General features: G+C 41.5%; 1 protein-coding gene across 3 annotated transcripts in view; it reads left to right on the top strand.

Moving 5' to 3' along the window:
* The window catches only part of GRM8 (glutamate metabotropic receptor 8), a gene marked incomplete at both ends in the record, with an annotated part of 765,994 nt that overhangs the window by 132,679 nt on the left and 620,441 nt on the right, over positions 1 to 12,874 (top strand). The window lies entirely within an intron of this gene.

Here is a 12,874-nt window from a genome sequence, read left to right as displayed (position 1 = left end):
TTATTCTCTAATTAGCAAAGACAAAGTTATTGGAATAAGGTTTTCTCTTGAAACACTTGTAGATGCCTGCGATCTGTTCTTCTGCATGTAACAGAACATGGAAACTTATTATACATAATATTTGGTGTGTTTAGCATTTGTTCCAGTGCTATGCTGTTACAGAAAATGTAGAAAAGACCTGGTTTTGTTGGAAAGATTGGCTTAATTTATTTAAGGGACAGCTATTCATTCCTGTTGTAAATATCCATGATGCCATAATCTGTGCTGTTTGGAATTTTAAATTATATCACTACTGCTATAAAGATGATTCAAAACATTGAATTGAACTTTAAATGATGGTAAATTACATTACCTTCTTGGAAAAGAATCCCAAGTTTATCCTTAGGAGAAATGCCCACTCGAATGAAAACAATAGCTTCTGAAAGCAGGGTCAATGCATTATTTAAGCAGCTGATGTCGGTTCTCACCAAAGTGGTAATTCAATGACAGAAGGAAACTAATAGAGTATGTATTGAAATGAGAAGTTTTCTGCAGTGATCCTGTACATTCTCAAGTATAGGGCACATTTTGTGTGCACGAAACAGATTACTATGAAAAATTCAGTACAGGACATGATTTGCCAATTGTTGAAGCATCTGATAAAATGCATTGTTCTAGAAGTTAAGTGAGATCTCAGTTTTACTCTTCTTACTAAAAAAGAAATATTTCGTTTTCACTTTTAAGGAGCATTGCTCTTCTTAGGTAACTGTCACCTAAAAGGATTCAGATAGTACCATTAATTATTGCTGTCTCTATCTTAGTCATTAGTATGGGAGAAAATAATTTTAGGGCCTTGTGTAGGATGCTCCTGATAGAGCAACCTGTTTCTTCTGTGTTGATCCTTTCAGTATTCTGTGACGTGATTGGCTGTCCATTCTATTTCAGTTCTCACTTATCTGGGGAATGGAGGAGGGCTGGGTTGTCAATTAATATGCAGAATACTGAAAAGGCCAAATTAGTACCACACTAGAGTATGCCATGGAATATATTAAATAACAAAATCATCCCTCATTTTAATGACAAAGATTTTATCCAGAACAAAAATAGCTGAAAATGAAACCTTTTACATGACAATGATATTAATGGGAATGGCATAGGGTAGCAACTTAACCCATTCTGAAAGGATCTGATGCCTCTAATGAAAATTCATTAGTTCTATAATATTTTCTCCTCTTACTACAACATTGATGACATCTCTGTCACTGTGTTACTAGTGTTTTAAAAAATCTTAGTCTCTTGACTGAGAAGGAGGTGTATACATTCATTTTTTGGAGTGTCTGCCTGTTAATGAAATTGTATATTTTCCTGACTCTTCTAAATTTTCCTGTACTCTGTTCAGGATTTCTCTCTTCAAGAACGTTGATTGCTAAGAAATTTCAGTGTAAATTGAGGCTTCCTATGTTTTGTCTCTGATTAATTCTGACAGATCATAATGGAATGATAGTGAAAGGAAAATCTGTTTAGTGGTACAATGCCTGTACGGTTTGATTAGAACGTTTTTCATTTTAACAAAATCTGAGACTTGGGGAAGTGTCCTTTGTGAGTCTTGGAGAACGAAATTTATGAGTGAATGATGGTCATGAACACAGATGCCAGTGATGTCTCTTCTCTGGTCAGGATCCTTCTCAGGGAGAGAGGGACAGGAATTATTCGATAAAATAAGACAAATAACCCCTTGATATCCTAGCTGTTATAATCTCAGCCCCTTGACTATAGCATTTTTATTGGAGAAGTCAAAAGAAAAATATTTGGGATCAACAAATAGCACAATTTGACTGGATCATAGTTTGTGTAGTGAGGTATGGAAGACAAAACTGGAAGGCTTTGTGACAAGGACACATAGGTGAGTACTTTACCTCATAGGATAGTAACTTTATCCTTTATTTTCTAGACAGTGGAGGAAACTACCGAGGAGAGAGCGGTCTACTAGGATATGTATTTAAGACTTTGCTAATGAGAAGTGAAAGATGGGGAGACCAGTTGAGAGGCCTCTGTAGTATCAGTCTTAGCCTCACATGGGGTAGTGGTAATAGAAGTGGAAGAGGGAACAGACTTGAGAGGCACTTGGAGGTGGAGTCTCTGGAACTTAGCAATTGATTGGAATTAGAGCTCGAAGGGAAGAAAAAAATTAAGCTTGAAATTCTGAACCTGGGCAATTGGGAAAATGCAAGTGCCATGAACAGAAAAGAGACAGTGAAGTGGAAAGTTTGGTTTGGGGTGGGAAGCATAGTTTGGTTATGAACCCAATAAACTGTGAGTACTGGTACATACCTTTGTAGAGAAGAGCAGCAAAGAACATTGATCTAAAGCCAAGGCAGGAATTGAGCTATAGATCTGAAACTCATTCAAATTGATAATTGAGGTGGGAAGTGTAATTGCTGAGGTAGAACATGTAGTAGAGTGTGACTTAAAGGGGGTGGAAGATACACTCTTGGGAAGAAACTTTACATAAAGGTATGGGATGACAAGCATTGGTGAGAATGTAAAGGAAAGGGAACCCTTGCACACAGTTGATAGGAGTGTAGATTGGTACAGTCATTATGGAAGATAATATGGAGTTTCCTCAAAAATTAAAAATAGAACTACCACATGATCCAGTGATTCCACTTCTAAGTATATGTCCAAAGAAAATGAAATCAATATCTTGAAGAGATGTCTGCACTCTTGTGTTCATTGTAGCATTATTTACAATAACCAAGATATGGAAACAAACTGAGTCCATTGATGGATGAATGGATAAAGAAAATATATGTAAAATGGGATATTATTTAGCCTTAAAAAAGAAGGAAATCCTGCCACTTGTGACAACATGGATGAACCTGAAGGACATTATGCTAAGTGAAATAAACCAGACACAGAAAGATAAATACTGCATGCTGTCACTTATATGTGCTCTCACTTATAGGTAGAATTTTAAAAAGTCAAACTCATGAAAGCAGAGTGTAGAATGGTGGTTGCTAGGAGCTGGTGGGGGGTGGTAGGAGAAATGGGAAGACGTCAGCCAAAGGAAATAAACTTTCAGGTAAACAGGATGAATAAATTCTGAAGATCTAATGTACAGAATGGTAACTATAGTTAGTAAAACTGTACTGTATACTTGAAATTTGCTAAGAGTTGATCTCAAGTGTTCTCACTACACACACACACACACACACACACACACACACAACTATGTGAGATGATGGAGATATGAATTAGCTTGATTGTGGGTAGTTATTTCACAGTGTGTACATATATCAGGACATCATGTTGTACACCTTAAATATATACAAGTTTTATTTGTCAATTATACCTCAAAAAAGCTGGAAAAATAAAATTAGTATAAATGAAAAAAAATGAAGATTTGGGAATAATGGGCTAGACTTAGTAAGGGAAAGCTAAGAATAGGGCAGAGTATTCTCTTTTCTCTTCTCTTGATGGGTTTGTGGCCATGGGAGGGCTCTCAGTCTTCTTTGAAGTTTTCCATGATAGGCGATGGTAGGAGTTCTTGAGGAAGAAGTCAAGGTTATTGAGCAGATATTCATAAGAGAACAGGAACTGTGCCAGAGGGCACAGCTGGGAGTGTGTGGTACAGTGGCAGAGAATCAAGGAATGTCCTTGAGAGGGGGTGTATTAGGGCTGCCATACAAAACACCATGAACTGGGTGGCTGAAAGCAACAGAAACATACTGTCTCACAGTTCTGGAGGCTAGAAATCTGAAATCAAGGTGTCGGCAGAGCCATGCTGATTCTGAAACCTATAGGGGAGAATCCTTTCCTGCCTCGGTAGCTTCTGGTATTTGCTGGTGACCATGTGTGTTCATTAGCTTCATCCATCAATCCAGTCTCTGCATCCATCATCACATTGCTGTCTTTTCCCTTCTTGTTTCTGTCTCTGTCTTCTCTTCTTATAAGAATGCCAGTCATATTGGATTAAAGGCCCCACCCTACTCCAGTATGACCTCATCTTAGCTAATTATATCTGCAATAACCCTATTTCCAAATGAGGTCACATTCTGAGGTACTTGCTGTATCTTTTGGGGAGACACAATTTAATACCCATAACAGGGGGTGGTAGTGATGAAGGGGATACTTAGGGAGATAAATCCCAGTGACAGGGATGGGAGGTAGGCCAGGAGGACAAACAGTTAGCAATAAAGATGAGGGGGGTGCTCCGTAGACAGAATTTGGTAACGGAGCAGACCATAATATAACCAGCTCAAAAGTTCCTTTTGAAGTGCTACAGAATTTTACTCTCCCAGTCTTGACTACTTGGGTAGATGAGGCAACCTAATGGATAACTCAGGGTTCCAGACGGGGGTGGGTGGTGGGATCCTTGTGTCTGGCTTTCCCAGGATTCTAAGTAGTCAGGAGCCTCCTAGTAGGATCACAGTGGGCACTTCCTCTACAGTGGTGTACCGGCTGTTCAGCCTCCCTGCTTTGTGTAATTCCAAGCTATTGTTCTTTTCAATAACACCTGGGAAATTATGGACATCTAGAGTCTTTTCTGGCCTAATTTATTTTTATTTCCCCCTTTGGTCTCTTTTGGCTTGAGGGAAGGGAATAGCTTAGTTGCTGCTGGTGGTTAAGACTTCTCCATCACCTATGTTACACATCCTCAGTTGTTAGGACCACAGTCCTCTATGTCTATCTTGTTTTAATGATTTGATATGATGTTTTCATTGATATTAATAAGAAGGTTAATAATACATACCCATGCTTTTCTGTCATAAGTTCTGGAACTTGTAGTTTGTGACTCAATAAATGACTTCCTTGAGGCTTTAGACAAGTTCTTTCCCTTCTTTGTCTTACCTTATTATATTATTTAAAAAAGAAGACAGGATAATAAATGTTAATGCTGCCACGATCATTCTAAGGGGCAAGGAAGCTAAAGCTTTATCTTTGAAGATAAAAGGAATCTGTGATAGCATTGTATCTTTTCACTGTGGATTTGCACAGTATGGCAACACACCTCCTTTAATCAGTCATCATGTTTATGAATGGTTTATTGAAGATGACAGGCCTGCGAGTCGTCATCACACACATTACAGGGGGCAGAACAGACCTGATTCTGTCAAATCTACCATACGTGACTTTTTTTCTTCTAATTTGCAAATGCTGGAAGCTTCTGACTATTGTCTGACGTGTTCAGAATCTTAAAATCTCAGACTTGGAAGGGATCACAGAGGTCGTTGGATTGGCACAATCTGTTTGAAATGTTAATGCAATAAATCAATTTAATCAATTCATTTTTGTGTATATAAAATGACCGACACTTGCCAAAACATTTGATAGTAATTTATTTTCGGTGTGGGTCAAGAAATAAAGTAAGGGAAATTTCATTCCACCTCTACAATGGAAAAGTGCCCTCTGATCATTTTTTAAGCTATCTCAGTACAGTTTTAAAATAAAGCATTTTTTCCTCTTGGATTATAAACAAGAATCAAGTTTCTATTAACTGCAGCGGATTTGCTTCAAGAATAAAACAAAGTATTTTCAATGAGAGAAAGAAAAAAAGTACATAAAGGGCAGCTTTTTCCCATAGATGTTCATTGCTTTGGAAAAATGACTTCCAGCAGGCAAAAATCAATTTGACAAAAGTATTAATGTTGTAAAATACTGTGAATGAAAGGAAACGTTTCAATTCAATTGAAATTTTTACTTTATATTCCTACAGCTGACTTCCACTGATAGCACCACATTTCAAGTTGCAAATCATATTTAATTACTATTAACACCAGGTAATTGGCAAGAAAAACTTCAAAGGAGGGCTGAGGAAATTGCAAATTGGAGCTGCAGGTGCAGCGATCCTGCAGAAGCTTTATAGGGATCCAAAGAAAGTGTATACAAGTTTGACAATTACTGCAGAACTGGATCAAATAGAACATCATTTCAAAGCCCTTCTTCATTCTGGCCTTGCTTAATATTTAGGGCTTAGGAACTGCTAAGTAGCAACAGCTGCTATTAATGTGAAATGGCAAATAGCATTCAATAGATGCTTTTAAACCTATGATTCTAACGCCGTAGTTAAGTATTTAGTAAACAATGGCAGCTTGATGCAGTGGAACACACCTCGGAGTCAAAAACGTGTCTAAATCCCCCTTCGTCAATTATGAGACTTTGTCTGAAGATTAATTTCCTTGTCTGTAAAATGGTGGCCCTCTGCTCAGTGATCATCATGTGCTAGAATACTTGTGAAATGTCCTTTATAAACTCTAAAGGGCTATTTGATATCAGGTATTACTAGTGAAAGGAACGGGGATAATACAGATTTTTTTCCAGAATGTGTGGCAAAGCTGTAGATTATTATGAAGGTGGCGGATGTGCTGCCGGTGTGTAGGATAAATAGCCAGAGAAGGCTTTGCTTGATTCATTAATTACCTTTCAAACTTGGTCATATTCTGCCTGAAAGATCAGAGAGGAGATTTTGAGTGGCTCCTGACCACCTACCCTCTCCGTTCTCTTTACTAGCCCTTCACAACTGCTGTGGTACACATTCTACCCTGTCTTAATCTTGTCACCCCTGGCTGTTGAATATTACTTATGGTGTCACCAACAGTTGTGTTTGCTTGCGTCTTATTGTTCAGGTAGCACATTGTTCAGATATCAGGACAAGCTTGAGGTACTGGATGTGCTCTCATGAGCCCCTGAGCTTAACCCTGTGGAATCACTTGCCACTCTGATCATAATGGCAATTTCTCTGTATACTTCTTCCTCCAGAATGTGTTTTTCTCAGTGGAAGGACACTCCCCTACCCCAACACCCAGCAGAGTGCCTGGCATATGCCAGGTGCTTCATGAATTTCTGTTGAATGACCATTGTCACCAGATTCATGGCGGTGTTGGTGCTGTGAGCCTAGTGGTCAGGCTTCCTCAGGCTCTGGGAACCGAAGGGCAGAGATGGTCCCAACAATGGCTTATGCATTTTCTTTGCTAACACGTAACCTATATGGGAAGCTTTGGGTCTTCCACATTGTTGAGCCACTCAGAATTCAATTTTTTATTACTGGAAAATACCAAAGCCTGTAATCTATAGGTTCAGCCCACCCTGGATCCCTCAGGCCAAACAGTGCTGGGGAGTGGCTAAGAGCTTCGTATCAGCCGGGTTTGACTTCCAGATCTGTCACAGCTTAGCTATAAGACCTTGGGTAAATTACTTACTCTTGTTGTGCCTCAGTTTTCTTATCTGTACAATGGGGATAGCAATTGTATAAGAATCAAAAGAAATCATACAGAACAATGTGTAGCTCGTGGTAAGTGGTCAACAACTGCCAACTCATATTGTGTTAGGCATCCTCGCTGATGGGTGATCTAGGAGTTGTCTTATTGCCCGGAACCTGTGCCCAGTTTGCTCAGTGAGCAAATAAGAAAGCAGAGTGAGGCCTACATAAGAGCTCACACAAAAGCAGCCAGTCCTCCTCATTCCTGAAACTTGCTTTGTACCTCCTAGCAGAGGCCAATCCTATTATTATTTTTTCTTAGCATGACTAATATACTACATAGAATAGTGTTGGCACCTAGTTGAATGCATGAATTAATTAAATGCTAGTCAGTGTTGGCTCACCAAATATGCTTTCTCCTCTTCCTTTTGAGCCTTCTATATATTAACTGACTCAGCCAGCATCTATTGTGTACCCACCATGGATCAGGGCATACTTGTTCTAGGCTTTCAGGATCTAGAGATGAATCATGGCCTCTGCTTCCTAGCTGGTTACTGTGTATCAGAGGATACAGAGATGTAAACAAACACTTTCAAATGAATGTGATCATTGCCTTCATGGAGGCGTCATTCAGAGGCATTGGCCAAGAACACAGTGTCCAAGAGAGGGCATCCTGCAGTTCATGTAACGAAAAGACCTGCCATGAGGCAGTGGAGGGTGACAGTTTATGGACTCCAAGCTCAAAGGGAGTATGCTGTGCGATGTGAGTGGAATGAATTTAGGTGAGTTCAACACAATTTCTTGAGAAAAAGAGACAAAAAATGCATGTAGAATATGATGCCAACTTTGTAATGTGTGTATTTGTGAAATGATTAATGTATGTAAAAAATATATATAGTTTTGACAATTCTTATTTCTTGATCTATGGATGGATACCCAGATGTGTCCGCTTATAGATAATCAGGGTCTGACTTGCTCTACAGCTTTAGCCCCTGTTCTCCCCGGTCACTCCCACCAGCATCACTGATGCCCTTGGCAGCTGTTTCAGTTTTGTTCAGTTCCTGAACAAAATTCAGTTTGTCCTGATTCAGGTCCTTAATCAGGGCCAATAGTTTGTCCTAACCTTAGCTTACAAGCTTCTGGGCTTTGGAATGATTTTGCCAAGACGGACCCTGTACCTGGTGGTCCCAGGGTGAGGCCTGAGCTCCCCTCTAGGTTGCAGCAAACTTACAGTGCTGTCTCACCCTGACTCATTCTCTGGATCCCTAGGAGTGGGGCTCTGCCCCAGACCCTGACCTCTGAGGTTGAACCATGACACACTGCCTATTCCTTGTCAACTCTTTCCCCTGACTGTGTGGAGGTGTCTGGTCCTCTGCATGACTCATGCACTTGTTGAGATCTGACTATGCATGAAGCCATTGAACAGAGTCCTGTCTATTGGGTCCCTAGTGTGTGCGGGGCTCCTGACCCTGTCTAGCTTGTTGTCTTTATATTTCTCACATCCTTTTAGTGTCATATCCCTAGAATAAAAGGAGTTCAGTCTCAGAGGATGGTTTGAGTTTCTCTCTCAGAGATTCCCATTTAAATGCTTAGGAAGGGTCAGGATATGTCATCAACAGGGTTGTCCCTGTTTCGAGATATTCTTTTCCTGCTCCCTAACTCTTATTGCCAACTGTATGAGTTTCCTAGGGTTGCTGTAACAAAGTACAACAAACTGGGTGGCTTAAATGACACACACACACACACACACACATTTTTTTGGCTGGCTCCGCCGTGGCTTGTGGTATCTTAGTTCCCTGACCAGGGATGGAACCTGGGCCCTAGGCAGTGAAAGTGTGGGATCCTAACCACTGGACCACCAGGGAATTCCCACATAAATCTATTGTGTCATGGTTCTGGAGGCTGGAAGTCCGGAATCAAGGTGTCAGAAGGGGTGGTTCCTTCTGAGGGACCCACCCTAATCCAGTATGACCTCATATTAGATGATCTCATATAAGTATGACCTCATCTTCATTAATCATATCTGTAATGACCCTTCACTATTTACATCTGCAATGAAAATAATGTCACATTCTGAAGTACTAGGAGTTAGGACTTCAACATGTGAATTTTTGGGGGGACACAATGCAGCCATAACTGCTGGATTGAACCCTGATTCATGGAGTTCTGTCTGAACTGAACCCACATGTGTCCCGGTTCTTTAGGTGGATTTTGGGCCCTGGACTCCCCTGTTTCTCCTGAGGCATCAGCTTCCGTAACCAAGGTAGCCAGCCCCGTTTCCCCTTGTCCTTGCCAGCTGGGCTCCGGCTGCCTTAGAGCTGAATGCCCGCGTCATGGCAAGCATGTGCTTCTCCTCCTGCGCTTAGCCCCAAAGAAATTGCATTCTTTCATTTCCCTTTCCAAAGTCATTTTCTTGTTCAAGCTCTTCTGTTTGGAAACTCCAGCACTAGATGAGAGCTTTAAGGTGCCATCCACACTTTACTGTGTTGATAGAAGAACATAATATAAAAACATCTTTCTGCAGAAATGAAGCAACATCAGAATCCCTTCATGTCACTTTTTTGTAGGTGCTAAAAGAGTTGGCCTGAGAATGAGAGTGTGTTTTCCCGCTTTCCATCATAACTTATCAACTAAGCAATAATTATGGTTTCCTTGAAAAGAAATGGCTCAAGAATAGTGCAATCAGGAAGGTATAAGATGAATAGTTTATTGGAAAAGGCGCCAATTATTTCAAGGGTCACATCCCTTGGCAAAACTGGGCCACATGGTCTTTCTGCTCTAACATCTGCACGTTTGACAGATCCCGGGCTTCTTTCTTTGCTTCTTTCCATGCTACCTGGTCAGAGGCATTTCATGATTCACTGGGAACTCCACAAGGGGAAGGCAGGGGAAAGGAGGCAAAGTGAAACTCGAGTCAGCACATTTTGTTTCCTGTTAACAGCTCTGGGAAGAGGTTTGGTCGAGAAAGGAATTTTAAGTAATGATTTAAACATATCTCTGGCAGTTCCACTAGTGAGAAAAAAAAAATGCCTCTTGTAGCAGCTCAGACATACTTCTGAAGCAGTGGTACACAGGGCCATGTGACTCTGGGGCCACATTTGCATCATGAATCACCGCTGGCACCCACATAATGGGCAATTAAGGGAAAGAGGCAAGTGCAGAGTACACTGTTAGCCTTTTGTGTTTAGTATCACAACCACTGTGAGGTTGTGATGCCCTGTGAGGAGGGCAACCACTATGCTCCCCTTCAGAATGGGCTTGATGTGACTGCCAGGAGGAATCCTAGGGTGGATGGAAATATTCATGGGAGTTGATGTGATATTTCATTCAAGAAATATTTGAGCACCTATTGTATGTTGGGGCCCCCTTCTAGGAGGTTGGGGATATGGCACTGGGTGAGTCCAACCTGATTCCCACCCTTGTAGGCTTTCCTGTCAAGCTTACAGTCTTTACATTTCTTGTGTTCTTTTAGTCTCCTATCTCTGGGCTATGGGAACTCAACCTAAGCCTACAGTGTGAAATGCCTCAGACCAAGAGTCCATGAAAATAACGAGAGAGGGTCTGTAACTGTCACATCAACAACTTGATCCCTTGGGTGTTCTGGAGATACCAGAGTTCAGTGGAGCTGTCCATGGCATGCTGGGTGAAAGAATACATATTTGAAGGAAAAGTGTGCCTGTGTGGGCACACAGAGGGACAAATCTGGACTTAGGAAGCCCACTGGGTACAGATGTTTGGGAGCAACACCAAATGCAGGATGGGACAAGAAGTGCATCTAGCCCTGCAGAGCATAGATCAAGAGATTATGGTTCTGGGTGGTATCCTGAACTGACTGCCATGTGGCAAGAGATCCGCTCATGCCACATCTCAGCCTGGAATTCCTGTCCTCCCCCTACGTAGGTCTGGTTTACGCTTCCTTATCCTTCAGTTCTTGGATTATTTCCAGGGAGCCTTCTCAGATCTCCACCTCCTCATCCTCCCAGACAAACTTAAGTGAGGTTTCTCTTCTGTGTGTTCTCTCAAGTAAAAACAAATCCAGACTTAGACAAGGAGAGGCTTTGTTCAGAATGAAGACGATTGCAAGAGAGAGAAGACTTGAATTCAAAAATCCACAAGTATCACAAAATCAAAAGGAAGAAGGGTTTTCTTTTATATGGTAGGTAGCGGTAAGCAACAGCTTAATAGAAACTTTTAAGGGAAGTTTGGGTAGGCAAAGGGGAAATGACCAGGAAAGTGTCCTGCTCTGATCAGCCGCTTTCCAGAGGCAGCTAATAACGGGGACATGGTCCATTTTCCAGTGCTTGCTCAGATTTGGGGGCAGACAGAGTTCAGGGGCATGTAGGAAGGAGAGAAACCTGAGTACACTTGTGTCAAGACAAAGTAGAGGGTGAGAAGTGGGCAACTGTGAACCTTGGTCCGTCTCTAGGGAACCATGAAGATATCTTACCATTGTGGATTTTAATTACTTCTCTCTTCCTTCGGAGGTGGAGAGCATACCTTATTTATCTCAAGTCCAAGGAGGAGGTCGTTGGAACCCCCAATCGATAACCAGTTGGTCAGAAGTACAGGTGATAACTCGGGCTTGCCGTTGGCATCTGAAGTGTGGGCCAGGGGTGGGGGGGTAGTCTTGTAGGACTGAGCCCTCAGCTTGTGGAATCTGACACTCTCTCTGGGTGGACAGTGTCAGAGTTGAGTTGAATTGTAGGAAACTTGTTGGTATCCCGAGAACTGCTTGTCGGTGTGGGGAGCCCCTCGCCAGCACTGGAATTGATATCAGAGCCTATTAGTCTTTGTATTGTACTGTAGTTGCAAGGTCTAGAAGATGCTCTAAAAATGTTGAATGAGTGAGTAAATGAGCACACAGCAGGTGAGTGAATCCTGGTGACAGGACACCAGGAAGCAGGTATTTTGGAGGAGGAGGTAGGTAGATGGACAGGCTAGCAGTCCACATGAAAGTGCTCAGTGGAAGAGGGTAAAACCCTGCCCAGGGTAAGAATTCACAACATACCTGCTGTTACTTGGGAGGCATGAGGTCTGGGGGCATGGCTGGGTCTACAACAGGAAGTTGTATGGGAAGGAGAGAGAACCAAGAAACCATTTCAGGGCCAGGATTAAGTTGGGAAACAGAAGCAGTAGCTTAAGTAGGGGACAGCAAGTTTGATGCCCAGACTGCTAAACTTGATTCTGAGAACCAGAACCAGATGGCGGATCTACACTTCCGGTCAGGCAAAGCTGAGTTAAGGGCTAGAGCTTTGCTAGGTCTGACAAATAGGGGGGATGCAAAATCAGAAAGGAGGTAAATATGCTGAATGTACTGTTCTCCTTTCAACTGGCTTTGAGTCTTCCAGGTATACAAGTGTGTGATGTGTTTCATGACTGCAAGATGTCCTAAAGGTATAGGGTTTCTGATATTTAGATTCATGACTCCAGGCCCTGAGGAGCTTGTTCATTGATGACCCTTTTGACAAATGATTGATGTCCATGTGAAGTTGGACTGTGCTAGGTGCTGGGAATTCACAGCTCTGGTCTCTGGCCTTAAGGGGCTTAGATTCTGATGAGGAGACAGATTTAAAAAGAAAGCAAGTAAACAAACTAATGATTATAAATTCAAGCTAATAATTATAAAGTGTATCTTATTAAGAAAGAAACAAATGTGAGTTTTTGATTTATTTGAGAGATATCCAGGAAGCCAGTGTG

The sequence above is a fragment of the Mesoplodon mirus genome (genome assembly GCF_964341445.2).
Source record: "Mesoplodon mirus genome assembly, chromosome: 9".
NCBI classification, from domain to species: domain Eukaryota; kingdom Metazoa; phylum Chordata; class Mammalia; order Artiodactyla; family Ziphiidae; genus Mesoplodon; species Mesoplodon mirus.
The sequence above is the reverse complement of the archived record's forward strand: the minus strand, read 5'-3'. Positions and strand labels throughout refer to the sequence as shown.